This window comes from Corvus hawaiiensis, chromosome 18, assembly GCF_020740725.1.
Source record: "Corvus hawaiiensis isolate bCorHaw1 chromosome 18, bCorHaw1.pri.cur, whole genome shotgun sequence".
NCBI lineage: Eukaryota > Metazoa > Chordata > Aves > Passeriformes > Corvidae > Corvus > Corvus hawaiiensis.
This window is the reverse complement of record NC_063230.1, coordinates 8,044,372-8,062,162: the sequence shown is the minus strand read 5'-3', so window position 1 is coordinate 8,062,162 and position 17,791 is coordinate 8,044,372. Positions and strand designations below refer to the sequence as shown.

The window sequence follows — 17,791 nt, the reverse complement described above, 5'->3', positions numbered from 1 at the left end:
GAAAGATTTAAAAAGTAAGTCTCACAGTTGACATTCTTTAGCCAACAATAAAGTGATAAAAGGCTAAGTTCTTTATATAGTAACAGCCTGCAGTGACCTTTCTCTCAAACAGAAGGACTTTTCAACTGAGTATGGCTAAAATATGCAAGAGTTTGAATTAGCCTGCTTGGAATAACAAATCACCAAATAAAAACAAATGTTTGTTACAATCAAAATGTAGAATGATCAACTGCATATAATGTAGCTAATAATAAAGCTTCCAAAACTTTATACATGGGCCTTTTTAAGATGTTTTGTTCTGTCTGGCTTTTAGACAAGCGGTGAACTGAGTTCCCACCTCCGTACTGCCCTTTCTCGGCCCCTCAGTTTTGTGTTCAGCTGTACAGACAGATTTCATGTGGGGTTGTTCTCAGAGCTCTGTGTGCAGAAATCTGTGGCGCAGGAATGTTGCACTGTTCTAAACTCAGTAGTTACCTACAGGCATGGTGGGGTGTGGGCCTTGCTGTGGCAGAACCTCCTCGCTGTAGGTGAAGGGCCCTTGCCAGAACAACACAGTCAAAGTAGGCAAAGACCAAGCAATTTATTAATTTGTATGACTTTCACTGATCTGAGAAGTCATTACTGAGACCTAACCAGGCAGAAGTTTCCTTACACAAGGAAAAGTCATTTACATTGGGATAAAGGAACATAATTTAAAAAGCCTGGTCTCTTAAATTACTAAAACCAGAAGACAGCTGTCTAAATGAATAAAATTGATTGAATAATTCAAACTTTTAAAAGCTTTCATTTCTTTTTATTAGTCTCCTTTCTAATTTGTTTTAGGGAAAGTACATTTTTGGGTAAAAGATGGGAGTTCAGTTTACACAGTACAGTCAAAACTGAAAGCTACTGCTTCTGAATATCCTAAGCAATACAGAAGAGGTGGGAGATTTCTTAGGGGATTTGTCACTGTAATAGTCAACCTGAGGTGAATCTTGTAGTGTTTAAAGCAAAGGAAAATGATTGTAGGGGTGAAAGGGAATAAAGTGACAGGGACAGAAGGTGTTATCTCTTACCAAACAGCCTGACTGCTCATTCAAAATTAGGTAAAAAGGTAGCAGGCAATCAAATGAAATGTTGTTGGTAGAGACATGACAAACATATATCTGTCATTATTTTGCAGTATATTTGTGAAGGAATGTACAGCTTTTAAAATCTTTCTGCTTTTTCTACTCTGAAGAAACAGTACTAATTGTCCTATCATTACCAAAGGGCTTTTTTACAGAGTTCATGTCTAAGACTGATTTCTCATTTCAGAAGTGAGGTATTCTTGATATTCCTTTTAAAGAGTATGTCACCCTTAATCAGGAGAGCCATACATTTTCAGAATGATGGTGCTTTCAGTTTATTGCTTCTCAGCCCTAAAGAATGCTGGTCATTACAAGTGCAACTCATTGGCTGAGACTGCTAACTTATAAAGCAATTCTAGGTTTATTTTGATTGGTTATTGGTTTGTGGCTTTTAATGATGAGATTGAATTGCCTTTCTGTGCAATAGACATTGTGGTGGAAAATCTAAAAAGTTGGAGCCGTTTGGAATTGCTCTTACTCCCACTGAGGTCAGCAGTAGCATTTCTGTGGCTTTCAGTGGGAGTAACATTATACTGTCTGAATGTGAAGACTTTTCTTTCAAAAAACACTTATAATAGTCTGCTTTAATTAGGGTTTCATGAAAACTAAGTAACTATTGTACTATTTGTTTATGGATAAAAAAGGTATTTCCTAAGTAGGAGAAAGAAGTTGTAACCATTTCTGTTGTGCCAGCATATTGGGTTTCTTAATACCTACAGCTCTGAAAGTCATTGTACCACAAAAATTGGTTATCTAGAACTGTTTTGATTATATCCTCCAGTGTGTTTTATTATATTGTCTGTAGGAGTAGGTCTGAGCAGACAGAAGGCCTTCTCACAAGGGAGTGTTGTGGGATGAATACTTATTGGAGTAGTGGTAGACATGGCTAAATTCTGCCATTGCAGGTATTACTGGTCATGTGAACAGGGAATCTGGACTGGAGAGGAAGCATGTCATCTCCTGAATACATGTAGGTTTCAAAACTGTCTATTAGTTCTCAACTTTTAATAAAAGGTTAATTATTAGTAGTAGCATTTTTGTGGATGTCATTTAAGAAAAAGGTTATTTTTTACAAAGGTAAACATTTCAAACAGTGAGATGCTCTATTTGCTATGCAATAACTGTCATAAGATTTTTTTTTTTTAAATCCCCTATATGAAGATGCTGTTACAGGTGAATTTGGCATATAAGCTTCTAGCCTGTGGTTGCCCAGAAATGATTTGTGAAACATGAAAAATAAGTGCCTTTTCAGAAATTAATACTAAATAGTCATCTCTAGAACTGTAGTTGTGTGATTTAAATGGTCAGTTTTGCTTGTGGTATACAAAATGGAGTTGACTTGATTTGAAATGTGTTCCAGACTGCCAGATTTCAGACCTCAGCCATCCAGATTGGGTGTTTTCAAGCTGTTAGGAACATTCTTTTTTCCTTGTAATTAATTTTCTTTCCCTAATTCATTGCTTGTAGATTTATGGCTGCTTATTTTGGGTTTCTACCATATTTTCTGGAATGACCAACAGTGATGAATTAATCTTAATTGATGGATTACTATACATTAATCAAACTCTTACTTAATGGACTTGATATTTCTTGTGAGTAAGCTATTTTTTTAAAATGTTGTCTGTAGTTAAGTTTATTAAATTAAGACTTGGGCATGTAAGAGTCTTTGTCACATACGGGAAGCACAAGATATGACCCAAATACTCAAATTAGCCAAAGTTAGCATTTTGTTTTATAAGCATTTGCCGCACAAACAAATCTGAACTAAGTAATTTTAGAAAGGAATTCCTCCTCCATATGGTGTACATTATATGTAGATATCAATTAGGTATTTTTCATCTGTAGCTCTTGGAAAATATTTTTATCTGGTTTATCTGATGCCAAGTATATTTATCTCAAATGGGAAGTTTTGCTATTGTCTCTGCATGACATGGTTTACAAACTAAGTCTGATGACTTTGTGTTGTGTGCCTGAGAGTTTACCTCTACATGGTTATCTTTAGTTAATGATCATACAAGCCTTCCAGAATTGCTGCTGAGTCCTACTTTTGCCTTCATTGTTATCCACACCGTGGTAGTGCCTTTGGTGGTGTTGAATAGATGTCAAAAAGTATGTTGCATTCTTGTGTACAATATGCATGGATTTAATTTCTTATATTTCTTGATGGAAATTTGGAATCACTTAATTCCTAATTTAAAATGGTGGGTTAGAAGGGGTCAGTAGCTCTGACCCAGGAAGAGGTGAGCGGTCCGGGGAGATGGTCCCGAAAGGAATCGCCTTCCCGAGGCCCGGCATCTTCCCTCAAATGCTGGCCAGGAGGGCCCGTGCAGAGACTGTCAGGTCTTTAGTGATTATCAGCTCGTGATTCCAGCTCAGCTCTGCAGGGCAGCCTCCAGGCCAAGCCAGACCAGAGAGAAAGATGAGAGGCTCATGTGGCTGGTTCCCCACGGAAGGAGCTTTACTGTTGGTCCGTACTCCGGCAAAGGGGAAAGCCAGGGATGACAGCTCTCTCTGTCCCACAGGGGCAGAGGGCTTAGCTTTTACAGGGATACAGGGGATGGGTGAAGGCCAATGGCTTACAAGGGATCTGCATAGGGTCTCCTAAAGGATTGTGGGTCTGTCTTTTCTCGCCGTGACCAAAGAAGTGGTTGCCTTTCCAGGGAGTCCTGCTGGGCGATTGCAAAATCTCTTATCTCAGCAGAGATCCCTCCAAGGCAGGGGCTTGGCATACCCCACAGTGGCCTGTTTGAAAGCATGGGGATTTTGTCCTGGTCCTGCTTTGACTCGTCTTGGTTTATTGATGCCAGCTGGAGAGTTGAGCTCTTTCACTTAACCCAGATGAGGTCTGGATGATCAGCCCCTGGGATGTTGGAGTTGCTCCCATACATGCTCAGGTCTTCTCCTAACAAAGATGACAGCAACAGGAGCAAGCCTGGTGCTCTGCAGCAGTGGTGTGACAGCCTGTGGCTATTTATTTTCCTCCACTTCACTGCGCAGCTACATAGCACTAACAGAAGATAGGTTGTATTGCTATAAATAGTATTTTATGGTTTGATCAGGTATGGTTTAAAAAATTATAATTTACTTTAGTGAGCATCAGTACTACTGTAATACTGATTTCTGAAACAGGCAGATTTTTTCAGTAGGGTGTCTACTAAAAGTTTGCAAAATAGCTTACCTGTCTGAAGTAGAATTTCATTGAATTGCCTGGCTAAGGTTGGCCTTAGAAGTCTGTATGATACATCGTTGTGTGCTGCCTTGCTCTCTGCTTCATGGCTTGGAGAAAACCTGCTTCATCTGAAATGCGTTAGTATTCAAAACCTGGATGCTCTTCTGGACTCAAAGGACTGATAATCTGTATTTGGGATATGCATGTGGAAGCATGCTAATGTACACCTATCAATGGAGCTGTACATCTTTGCGCACATTAGTATTGAAAACAAATATGCAGCTTCTGATCCTTGAGCTCTATCTGGCAGTGTTTCCATTCTGGCCAAACATGCGATGCAACTCCTCTGTCATATCTTTGCTGGCGTATTCCCAGATGCCATACCAAATTTCCCCATATGGATCCAGTGAGGAGATTAAAAGTTTACAATTTAATATGTACTTTCATAGCAAGAGTCATGGTAGGCCTTTTTAATGTTCATTCAGTATTCTTGGAGACATCTCTGGCAATAGTGGAGTAAGATGGGCACGGTCTATTAAAACTACAGTGAATAAAACTTTAGGACCCAATCTCTTGATCTAAATTTCTTACAGCAACATCTCTATAGAATTGACAAGACATAAATATTAGACAAATTTTCTCTTCTTATTTAGATCCATTAAAGGCCTTTCCAAGTGGATAAAGGAAACTTAGATGATGAAGATAATTAAACAAGAAATACAAAGCATTAGCTTAGAAAAATCTTACAATACCTGCCCCTTAGTAAGCCTCCCCTCAGAAGTATATCCTCACAGAACAGGTACAGATGGAATTGAAATGCAACCAATTTAGCTGCTGCACCATCTCATGGTGACTGTTTTTAACTTTTTCTTCTTTATACTTTTTCTTAAAAAGTATACTTTATAAAAGGCAACAGGCAGTTTTATTTGGCTTTGGGTACTTTCTTGATTTCTTGTAGTTTCAGTATTATTCTTCCATTGTAAACTTTCATGCCTTACGGTAAGCATTGATTTTTTTGAATTTTTTTTTTCTTTAAAGCTATATATGGTGTATAAATTGGTGCTGGGTTTCAACAGGGATGTACATGGAACAAGTCTTCCAAAACTGATTTGCAGCTTTGCTGTAGAAACTTGTTGGAAATTGTCAGTAAGAATTTTGTGAGACTTTTTAATCTTGCACAACTTCAGTGTAGGGTCTTCCTGTTAAAAACCTGATGACTTTGTTGAATTTTGACAGAGGTTCTTAAAATGCCTATACAGCGAAGTCAAGAGCATTTAGACTCTAATAAAACAGTCCCCTTTGCATTTTAGATTTAAAGCTGAATTCTTCCTCCATCTGGAGTGTTATGCATGAACAACTGCAGAGATGCATTGTCCGATGAGAGTTCTGGCAGGGATTGTTTCCCTGGAACAGTGCTTTCAGGAGCAGAAGGGAAACGTGCCCTGATCTGTCTCAGAAGCTAAAAGCATCGCTTGTTCCTCCTCTCCTTCCTGACTGGAATTCCAGTAATTGTTGTAGCTTTGGCATCGCCCACATCAGTAGAAAGGGAGACTTTGTTTCTTGCCACTGCTTCCTACCATTGCCAAGATGGATCTTGGGCATTTTTGACTGGGGATATGAGGGCATATTTATCTCATTAAAATGATCATTATCATATCCTATTGTTGACATTATCTTCAGCATGTTCTTTCTTTTAATTGAATTGTAGCCTATTGTATGGTAATTCTTTGCTTTCCTAAAGTATTTCTTCTCCTTAAGATATCTGTACAGAATCCGAACTGACAGCTGACAGAAGACTGACTTCATAATGCTGTAATGGATTGCAGTACTTCTTGTGTTGAGCATTTTTTCTCTTGGCACTAGGCATTTGTGAAAATACTTGCTGGGGATTTTTTTCACATTTTTCTATATACATGTATAGGATGATGTTTTGGCACAAAGATGTAACACTTCATTTAGTGACAAAGATAAAATTTTCAGCATTCTTGGAGGAAGTTTGTATTTGTTTGATAGTTGCACGTCACTCTCAGAGTATTTATAGATAACAGGGGGCAGCACAAAGATTAGATGCTTTCCAGCATGTGTTAATGCAGTATTATAACTTTCAAGAAGTTTTTTTTTAATGGAGCTGAGTTTAGAAGGATGTTTGAAAACAGCCTCGTCACACATGTCATCAAGGTCAGAAGGGAGAGAAAGCAGACATTTCAACGTTGCAACTAAATTTTATGAAAGGACTGTAGAATGTAAGTGCTTGCTAACCAGTGAAGTAGTCTCTTCATGCCTCTTGAACAGTCCTGCAGTAGAGATGATGCAGTTTTATCCTGTTCCATGAAATTTTTAGCTCGCACTGCTTGGGGCTTGAAGGTTAAACTTTCAGGTACTATAGTTGATAAAAGCCGCTGATTGATTATGAACCCAAAGTGGCGTCATGAAAGCCTGGAGGGCATGGTGTGGAAAAACCCCTAAGTGAGGTTGGGAGTGTGTTGTCTGTACTTGGAAATCCTCTAATGGTTTATGTAGTGGAGAACAGAGGTTCATTCTTGCTGTTTATAGACAATGGAGGCTCTTTTGGCATTTTTATCATGTTTCTCTACCACCAGTTCTGGAGAAATGTGAGCAGTTGGTTCCATGTTGTAGCAGCTCAGTGGTGGTGAATACAGCTTATTCCTTGGAGTGCTGCTTTAGAACACCTTTTAATTTCAAATAAACATCCAACTGAAAAACACTTTGCTGAGCACTGGACCTGATTAACACTATCATTACATGTTTCTGCATGTAGTAATTTAAGCTTGTTACTTACAGTTTTGGGAAGCTGACATGCATGTTGGTAGCATTCAGTTGTTAATTAAAAAACACATAAATAAGTAAACATCAGTTAGACTAATATTATGCCCCCAGACCTGGAGGTGTGCAGCCTCATCAAAAGCAGACTTTCTGTAATACCCTTTGTGTGCCAGTGACATTGAAGGATAATGCTGCTTTATGTTATTCTTTTAACATGAAAAAAATTCTGCTGATTTATTGGATTTAGTCCAGACTTAAACTGCTGTAGAAGCATACTACTGCTGTGTAAACCCTTTCTACCAGCAGGTGGAAATATATATACAACTCATCCTTTGACTTATGTCTGTCTTTCACTGGTGGATGTTTCTCTCCCAATCACTGAAGCTGAAGGTTTGTAAAAATTCTTTTTAAAAGTTCAACATAATAGATCTTGCTGTGCCAAAACTTGCAGGTTCTTCTCATTAACAGAAACTGGAGAGTCTAGACTTTCTGAAAGATATGAATACTGGGATAATGTTCTGTAATACCCACTACAGGTAATTAAAAGCTGTAAACCATGGTTAAGATGTCTGTGGTATGTTTCTGGAATGATTTTCTGTGGAATGGATTTCCTCTGTTGACCCTGGTACTGCTGTATTGCAGTAGCTATGCCTGTGGTATAGTACTAAGCCCATATAAGCATGGTCTTTGCTCTGAGTTTGTGGTTGACACAAAGCTTCTCTGGCTTTTCATGGCAGTCTTTGCTGTTTGGAATTAAGAACTAGTCATGCTATTTTGGCACATTAGGACATTTAATTGAAAATAACGTCACAGAAGTAATACTTCCTGTTAGAGTTTACATAAGATCTGAATTAGATCCTAGCTTTGTATTTGGGATCGAAGTTTTGTACTATTTCCATTACTATATAAATACTATATGGTAAAGAGTTGCTATTATTTATGCCATTTCAATGGAAAGTCAGACTTTCAGGGCAGGCAGAGTTGTGGGATAATAAGCTTGACAAGGCACTAGGTGAGATATTGTAGATCCAGTTATTAAGTACTAAGAGACTGCAGAAGACTGTATTGAAGTCAAAAGAAGACGACATCTTAGAGGCATTGATACTTGATGTTTAGAAGGCAAAATCTAGAAAGGAATTTGGAAGGCTTTGAAGTCTGTAGCTGGATGATGGTGGAAACAAGGGATGGAGTACATGTCTGGAGTTACAAAATGGCAAAAAAAGCTGTTTGTTTTTATAAAAAGTGGTGACATTTGTAATACGGCATTCAGTTCTATTAAAGCTACATCAAAGGAAGCTAAATAAGAAAACCCATGGGATTTTGAAGATACCATTCTGCATTTCTTTATTGTCTCTAATTCCACCCAAAGGTGAATTCCCAAATGTGGGAGATCTTGCAAGCTTATACTGTGTTAGGTGACTTATGAACTGAGCCTGTACTCAGTGGTGTGCATGATTTTTCTGAGTTGGAAGGAAAGAGTTACAGACAAATGTAGAGCCTGTGGAAAAAAGGTCTTCACTCACAACGGAATTTGTCAAGCAGACACAGATATGCCATGGAATTTTTCACACTTGCTAACGGCTAATGGACTGTGTGGCAGGTCAGTTTAAGTAGGAAGACTCTTGCCTTCCTTTTTTCTGTATAGCACCATACGAGGAGAGAGCATTGCTGCATCATCCCGTGCTTTTGGGGTGTTACATTGAGAACTGATCACACCCTGATTAACTTGTGAGAGCAGGCAGCTCACAGCATAACACTATTCTTTTTTTTTAATTTATTTTCCACTCTTGTTTCCTGCTTGATTAATATTACAGCTATTTTTGCCTGAAACAGAATTATTTCTCTGTACAGTTCTCATTGAGAGATCCAAAGGGCTTCTTTCCTAGTATACCACAATTAAATAGGAAAAGGTTATCTAGCCTGAGAACTCATTTAAAATGAAGGTAATAAGAATATTTTCTCAATTTTTTTTTTTTCTGAATAATAATGTGCAGAGATTACATTTTGCGTCGTGGTCCAAAATCCCGTCAGTTCTTCCTTGGCATTTGAAGAAGATGGCACTGGAAAACAGTGCATATGGGTTGGGGTTTTTTTTATTTCTATAAGCAAGTTATTTTGATGTAATGAATAGAAGCCTATCTTCTGTCAGAAAGAGTTGATCAAATGCGAATTAAATAACCCGACTGTATTAAAGTCTGTGACTAAAATGGTAACTGTTAATATGATTCATTCAAAAGTGTAGGTATAAAATACAGTAGATAAAAAATTTATCTTGGTCCACTAAAGTCAAGTTAATTGGAAGAAGGGCAGTGCAGGAGCAGGTGGCATTTTGTTCTGTCATATTGTGACCACAGGGTGTTTCAGAATAGTTTGAGTTTGTTAAAAGGCAAATTTTGCTGGAAGGGATAAATGCAGGATTGTGTTTTGTCAATTTCTAATAGGAGTGGAATTTCATTAGCACTACTATTCATTTGTGTTGTGGGAGGAAGAGTAAAATAGATTCTCATTGACTTAAAATGTCACTGTCAATTCTAGCTGCTGGAATTCTCTGCAGTTTGTTGGCTGAATGTGTGAAAGAAAATATGACTATGGGTCAGCCCTGTTCACTCTAATTAGGATCCGTGAGGTTTTGTGTGGGCTTACACATTTGTGGGGTTTAGTTGTTGTATAACATTGTGCTTTTGTCTTTTCTTCTAACACCCACACACTCTTTGCTTTCTGATAGTGCTTCATATTTATTTCTGTAATGCAAACTGTCCTCTTGATTGCAGAAGCATAATTTGTTGTGCCTGTACTTCATACCTTTCTGTCCCTGATCTCTTGGAAAGTCCTTGACGTTTCTTTGCTTTGTCTATCCAACATAATGTTTACATGATTTTCTTGTCCCACTGCTGACAGTTCTTTCTTCAGCGTTTTTCTCAAACTTGTGTTTAGCTTCAAAGAGCTGAACAACAGATCTATGTATCCTTATTTCTCTCTTCACATTCATTCTTCTTCTGTTCTGTCTTTCTAAGCTGTGTTCTTGTCACAAATTTCAGTATATTCCTTATAGGGCAGCCTTTGCAATCAAAGTCTGCATACTGCCAGAAAGATATATATGGTTAGTTTTTGCTTTGGCTTAAACAGAAGAATTACCATCTCTGCCAGTTTCAAACACATAGACTTGCAAGCTGGCTACTCAGTCCCAAACTCCTTGGAATAAGGTTTCTTATCTTCTTTTGTTTTGGTAGAAATACTTAGTAAAGATTACTGGAAAATTCCGTCCTCCCTGCTCAAAGTGACAGATGATATTGATATGGAATTTCCTGCCAGTTGTTACGAGCAGCCTTCAAATTATGGCTGTCATGAAATTCTGTATTAGTGCGCAGTGAAGTGACTCGAAAATGAAGGAAATGAACTCAGAAATACCTGTTGTTCATCTCGCATTCAGGAGTACCACATTAGCTGAAAATCACTTCAGCCTCTTGTGACTTTCTGGCCCTGTAACTTGTGAAGATAAAGTGCCATTCTCCTGCAATCGTTTTCTATATGTTAAAAAAGAAAGTTGTGTGAGGAAATGATTTCATTTATAGATGATAAGTTTCCCCATCAAAATTTGTAATAACTGCGTTATTTTTTCCTGATTGATTGTAAACTTGCCTAAATTCCCTCTTCCAATAACCTCAAAGGAAATTATATTACCAGGAAAGGTTTCATTGCTTGTTCTCTGATATTTTAAAGTTACTGTCATTGGTGTTCTCTACAAGTATTGAAGACCTCATCTTTACAGGTCTTTGAGGAAGAACGAGGTGTCCCTGCAAATACTTGCATACTTCCTCCTTGATTCAGAGAGAAAAGTTTGATGTCTTTGTAGGAGCAGTTGTTAATGGCAGTGTATTAGACATGGAGAGTTATTTGTCTAATTCCAAAAGAGCACGTTAGACATAAACAATTACAAATACAAGTATTGTTAATCCCCCAACTGTTCTACAGTAGGTAAAGTCTAGCACTCCCTATTTTAAATATGGCTTTAGTTGAACTACTGCTTCTCAAAATATTTCCACTTATCTCTGAAGTCGTAATTATGGTATTCATCATATTTGAATATAATTGCTGCACTTTGCATTCTATTCAAGTCATAGGAGTTCAGTAAAGAATTAATTTCAGCTATTGCTTTCTTGCCTACTAGAATCTGGATTTTGGACTCCATCTCCTTTGGTTTTTATCAGTTACAGTGTAATGTTTCTAATGAGGTTGTCTCATGTGTAGAGTATTACTCTAAAATGGAACTAGACATTTACAAAATAATAAGTAAATACCATGTAGGTGGTTATAGGTGGTTATCAGGTGCACAGAGATTTCTGGATGCAGGAACTGCAACAGTTCCATGTTAATCCTATTGTAGACAAATTCTCCTAAATTATTTCATCTCTTTTGAGAAAAATATTATCTCTGTATAACAAGACATAATTAATACTTGTCAAGTGTTTGAGGTGCTGTGCTTAACAAAAGGTATTGCTGGGTAATTACAAATATTTATTCTCCTGGGTGCAATATCAGTGAGTATAACAGACCAGTAATAAACACATGCCTCTCTCACATGTCCTGAAAGAACTAAAACACTCAAATAAGAAATTGGGATATTTAGAGACTTGTGCTCCTGGTAGATGAAGACTTTATGAAGCACTTTCAAAAGCTTGATAACTGCAGTAAACTACAGATGCATTAGCTTGTTCACTGTGTGCTGCCAATCACACAGAAATTGGGACGAAGCTTTGAAGTAATGTAGGACTATATAATAATATTATTCTGTGCCTTTTTGGAATGTGTGACCTCTTCACGGAAAGAATTGCACATCTGCACTCTAAAGTAGATATTCTCAGTTTGGAACTGATTAGAAAAGAGTTGCTAAGCCCAGTCATTTTCTATCACAACCACAGTGATTTATGTATTTAAATGTAACAGATTTCCTCCTAAAAATAATTAATGTTTGTTTTTTGTCCCTCTTTATTTGATTTGAAAAGGCTTTCAGGATGTTGCTCCTCTGATGGATAGAATTGTCCTGATTTCCACCAAAATGAACATCACAAATAGCTCCTCATTTTAGAGCAACAGACTTTGAGCTCACAACAAAGTGAGAACTTTAATGGAATGTGACGATGCTTGACCTTGTTGTCCCTGCCACCTTTCTCTTTTCCTTATTTCTGTTGAAGAAGAGAGATTGAGTTTTGGGAGAACTTGCTCATGATAGCTTTCTCTCTTGCTGCTTCCCCAGTGCTGGGTAGTCTCCTTTGCTGCTGCTGAGCCATGTCTGGTGCTCTCTTTGCTGTGCAGTGACATTCTTGCTGCACACACTGAACAGAGAAATGTGCAAGTCAATAGAGAATGGGGCTGGGAGGTTTGTGGAGCATCCCCAGCTCTCCCCACCAGCCCAGGGTAGAGACAGGCTCAGCATATGCTGAGCACAAATCATTCTAAGGCTCTCTGCACATTTTTCTCTTCTTTATCAGTCTTTTACTGGGATGCTGTGAAGTTTCTTAGTCCTTGGTATTATTTCTGTGTGCAGCCTTGCTTGCTGAACAATTGTAGCAATACCAGAGTTCAATTCAGCAGTATTTCTTCAAGAGCTTGGGTCCTTGACTGATTTGTAGAGGACAAATGAAAAGAGCAATTGCAAATGGGTTTCTGTGCTATTAAAGCTCTAAACAGCCTTCCCTCTTGGCTGTGTGTCAGATCATACCTCAAGGAGGGATGGGTGGGCTATGAACCTTAAAAAGATTTAAGTACTTAAGTGCAGGGTCAACTTGTCATTTCAGTGGCTGTCTTAAACTGGTCTCGGAGTGCTCAGCAGTAATGATTTTCTTAAATATTTTCAGGTAGAATTGAAGGTGGTAGTTGAGTAGCAAATGTTTTGAGTTCTTACATTTCTTAATAATATTTTCCTATAATTTACTTAAAATTTCACTACAGAGCCTCAGTTTTGGATTAATTTTAAAAAAGCATAGTTGCAGCTTGTGCTGTGGGGAAGATTTGTATCTAGTATATCAATAGCTGCACAAAAACCGGTAAGCCAGAGAGTGAACCAAGTCAGGAGAGGAAGAGGTTGTTAGGAAGATCTTTTAGAGGAGAGATATTAGCATACAACTTCCTTCATTAGTCAGCTATTGTAGGGTATTCCATCAATGCATAACATTAATCAAGGGAAGGGGAACTAGCTTGTGGCCTCTACCCTGTAGATCCTTGAGACTGTGTTACCTCTCTTCCCATACAAATTTGTAGACTTCACCTGTTTCTGGAGCCATCAGTTCTAGCATTCTGCAGCACTGGCCATTCTCCTCAGTGCCAGCCCTCTTTCTTTTTTCTTTATTCCTCTCAGGTGTGTAGAAAGCGGCAAGCTTGAATTGATTTTGGCAAGAAGCCATAAGAGTTGATGCAAGAAGGCTGTCATCCTCTGGTACACAGAAGTGGTTTCTAGATGTGAAATCCATACCCTGATCCTTTGTTTCGCCCGATGTTTCAGTGACACTGCTTGGGTTCAGTCTGTCACTGAAACATTCCTGCTTTGTTGTTTACAGATGGTTCTCTGTGGCTGGTTTATGACTTGGTGGGGAGATAACTGCCTGGTATCTTCATTTTCCTAGTATTTCACGTATGAACAGAATGTATTGGCCACTGTTAAAGAAGTAGCCTTATCAAAGAGAAAAGATAATTACAAATCACCATTAACGTTCTTTGAGGATGGCTAATTGGGAGAAATTGGTAGGAACAGCAGAGTGAAAAGTTTAAGTGCCAGTATCTCTGGCCTCCTGTTTAAGCATCAAGCCTGCCTTGTATAATAAAAGCTATTTATAAATTGCTGCTCTGTTAAACGTGTACAGAATTTTACGATGCATAAATTGGGAGGCAGAGCCAGCTAAGGGACTTAGCAGAATGATGAATGGATGACAGGGTGCAAGACTGAAACTGTGTTTTATTCATGGATTGTGAGGTCAAGAAGAACAACTGCTGGGAAGGGTTGGCAGTTGAATGAGAAAGATAAAGAATCCAAGAGATAAAGAATCCAGTGATCTGAGAATTATCAAGCCACATTTTCACACTTCTTTTTGACAGTTACCACTCCAGGTAGTAGCTTTCTATTTTTACTTGCTGCACTCTCATGGGTTATTTTTTCTCCCAGTTCCACTTGCATCACTGTCATCAGCTGCTTCCAGTGTCACAGCCCTAATTCTCCTAACTCTCAGTAATGTGTTACCTTACATTTTAAGCAACAGGTAAGAAAAGGGGTTTTTTCCCCTCCCACACTTTTGTTTTAATACAGCCACCCACCCCCACCCATTTACAATGTAGAAAGTATGTGATCATGCAATCCAAAATCATAGTCTTGATCTGGGGCCCAGCTGGAAGTTCATTAATCTGTTCAGTTTGGGCTTAACTTGTCAGGGCTCAAAAGATTGTTAGAGGCTGATAACTCATTAAATTGCCATTTAATTCTGTTGGTCATGCAGGTATTCCTGAGCAGAATGCAGTTAATGCAACTTAATTCCAAACACATGAGTCAAGTTCATTGGTTTGCAATCATTATTTGTAGTTTTGTCGCAGGATATGTTCAACCCGCAGGTACATTTTATATCCACAAATACCACAGAGTAAAAAAACAAATCAAAACAAGGTTAGAATAGAGCTGCTTTGGACCAATTAATGAAATCTGATTTCCTTTCATAAATTTACTGTGGAGTCTTCCTGTATTTAATTTAAAATTGGCAGATAGATTGTTTAAGGAATATGCGGTTGCACTTCAAAATGCATGTTTTTCTCTTATGTGTTCATTGTTTCTTGCATCTCTAAGGATTTCTGCCAAAAAACATTGGAAAGGAAATTAAAGAGGCACTCAAGATAATCATCACAAAGAGAAGAGTTCCCTTACCTGGTAGCAAATGAGAAAATACACCCTGATTAATTTTACAGTAGCAGTGGCCTTTAGTTTTCTTCTGGTAGCTTGTAGGGTGTTTAAGAAAACGGGTGATGTAAGGGACTCTGATGTTTGGGGAAACTGCAGCACTTCTTTCTCATGCAGAAATTACAGATATTCACTTTTACAAGCCCCAGTATCTCAACATACTCTTGGTATTGTAGCATTGTAGTGCTGTAATTTGACTAAAAAACCCACAAAAACATAGGCAAGCAGTATTAAAAAAAAAGAAAATATTTGATTGTGATTCTTTATAAGTGAAATACATCTGATAATGCCTGCAGTATTGGTTGTGGTCTAATTTGTGTGTTGCGCACTAACAGTATTTGCTGGACAGATTTCATCCTGCTTTTGCCACCAGGGTTGCTGAAGACCCCTTTAGAGCATGGAGGATGTTGGTTGAGTGTGGGTTCATTCTTTCTATAAAACCTTTTACAGTAGAATTATATTTTTCTGGGAATGGCTTGTTGCTCCCTAGGCTTGCAGTATCAATCTGATGAGCCCTTAGTCTAGGAATGGATGAGTGGGATCCACAGCAGTTATTCCAGCAGACTGGTGGCATGTAGTGGTATTCCAGTGGCACGTAGCTGACAGACCACTTGGGCACTCCTGTTCTCTGGAATTGCTCTGGATGCTGACTGGTGTCCTAGGAAAACTGGCTGTGCTCTGTCAAGGGTTTTTTTCAGCCCTACCTTAGTTCAGCAGTATAACCTATATCTTAGTCTACTAATTTTACCTACATGTTGATCCAAAATGTGACAGACTTGTTTGGTGCATCTATCCTCACTGGTTGGACTGAGGTCCTTCACCCTACAGTGAGTACTTGGGTTTTTATTTTTTTCTATAGCAAATGCAATTTGAGGGGGGTATTGAAGTTTGTTTGCACCGATAATACCTTGTGGTTGGACTAACATGAATGTCTGTTCTGCAAATAATGGCAAGGACAGCCTGCATGCTAAGCAGAATGCAAGGAGAGTGTGGTGGTTCTTTTGCGAATGATTCTAGATCTTAACTTTGAAGTTAAGGAACTATTAGCTCTATTGTAAAGTTAATATTTTTGAAAAAGAAGTTAGGCCAGGTTTTTTCCCCAATAGTTATAACTTGATACTTGTCTTCTAAACTGTCAGTGATGTTTCTTTTAGGGGAGCATATTTTTGCTATCTATTTATGTTATAAATAAAGGTAATATATTATGTATGAATATTAGTATTAGTATTGTACAATAATCAAAAATGGCTTTCCCACAACTCTAGATAAAATTTAAAAATTAGCTGTAAGAGCCAGTCTTTCAGTTTGCAAATTAAGCGATGTGAAGCAGGACATAAGAAATCCCATGGAATTTTTTACTTTTCACACTGTTCAGAGTAGGAAACCATTTTTCCATGGAATAGGACTGGGTTCAGAATAGTTAATAACAGCACTTTTTGGAAACACTACAAAGATGGCATTGGATGTTTCCACATATCACAGTTGGCTCACTAAGTGCCATATTTTCTCTTAAGTGCTTTCCCTGCTGTTATTTCCTCCCTGAAAAGTTGATGGTTGAATCAGTCCCTAAAAGCAGAGTGCTCCTGGGAGAAGCTAAGGACACACAGGAAGCAAGCTTAGTTTGAATACTGGTGTTGGCTCATACATGAGTTGGATTTACATACTATAGTACGATCAGATAAAATGGTGCAGTGAAGAGACTTCATTCTTCTAGTGTCTGTTACTTTGTGCTTTCTGTATATGGGATTTTTATGGAAAGTAGTGGACACGCAGCATTATACATTTGGCTTGAAACATGGAGTGGGAAGGAGAGTACGTGGTGTCTTACACAGGGCTCTGGGAAGGAAGCAAATTGCATGCCTACCTGAAAACAAAAGGCTCACTAACATGGTGTTTAATGTGTTTTCCCAAGAAAGCAATTACGTATTTTAATCCTGAAGTCTATGAAATATATGCATTACATGTGTCACTTTTGTATATATTGTTTTGCTTCCATCTGGATTTGAGAAATTAGACTTGCTTTGGACCAAAGCCAAATAATATGAGCCAGTTTCATGCCTTGTGAGTTATTGAAGAGAATGTTTGGTACCCAAAACTTCAGTTTGCTGGCTCCCTTCCCATTTCTCTTAATCCTTTTGGGAATTTTGGTTATAACTCTCTTTCAGAGACTCAACAATTTCTGAAGGCTGGGTTACTACTCCAGTGGAATGGAAGGAATTTTAAATATGATCTCTCTTTCCCCTGACATTTGTCCTTTTCTGGTTTGCAGTCTCCTTTTTGCTAATTCTAGAGAACAACTATGTTAAATCACAAAATATGCTTTGATCTTAATGGATCCCTGTCACAAAAATCACTATCTGAACTTGGGGTCAGAGGATGTTCAGGGCAATAATTTGATTTTGTTTTCTGTATCTCTGCAATATATTTATTAAAGCTCCCATGGCCTGTTCTCTTACTAAAGCATGTGTTTCTCTTTTGTTTGATAGGGTTCGTTACAAGGCAGGGCTATTGGTTTGCTGTTGTAACAGCAGCATGAGGAAGACAGACAAGCAAGTAAATTTGGCATACAATCATGTTGTTGGAGTAGAATATACCTTGAACAAATCTTAGTCAAATGTGAGCTTTTGTAATAATTTGGGGCTGGATTTTGTTGCATACGATCCAATCAATTGCGCAAGTTTATTGTGAGATGACCCACATACAGGGGTAATTTTAGAGCACTGGAGATGCCTATTAAACTTACCTTAAAGGCTTTTCTTTTTAATGGTCTGTTACCTCTCCTTGTGTTTATAT

The 17,791-nt window shown here is 38.1% G+C and overlaps 1 protein-coding gene across 12 annotated transcripts in view; it reads left to right on the top strand.

The window, feature by feature from the left end:
• Positions 1–17,791, top strand: part of ARVCF (ARVCF delta catenin family member) — a 258,446-nt gene that overhangs the window by 15,222 nt on the left and 225,433 nt on the right. The gene's annotated exons all lie outside the window — the stretch shown is intronic.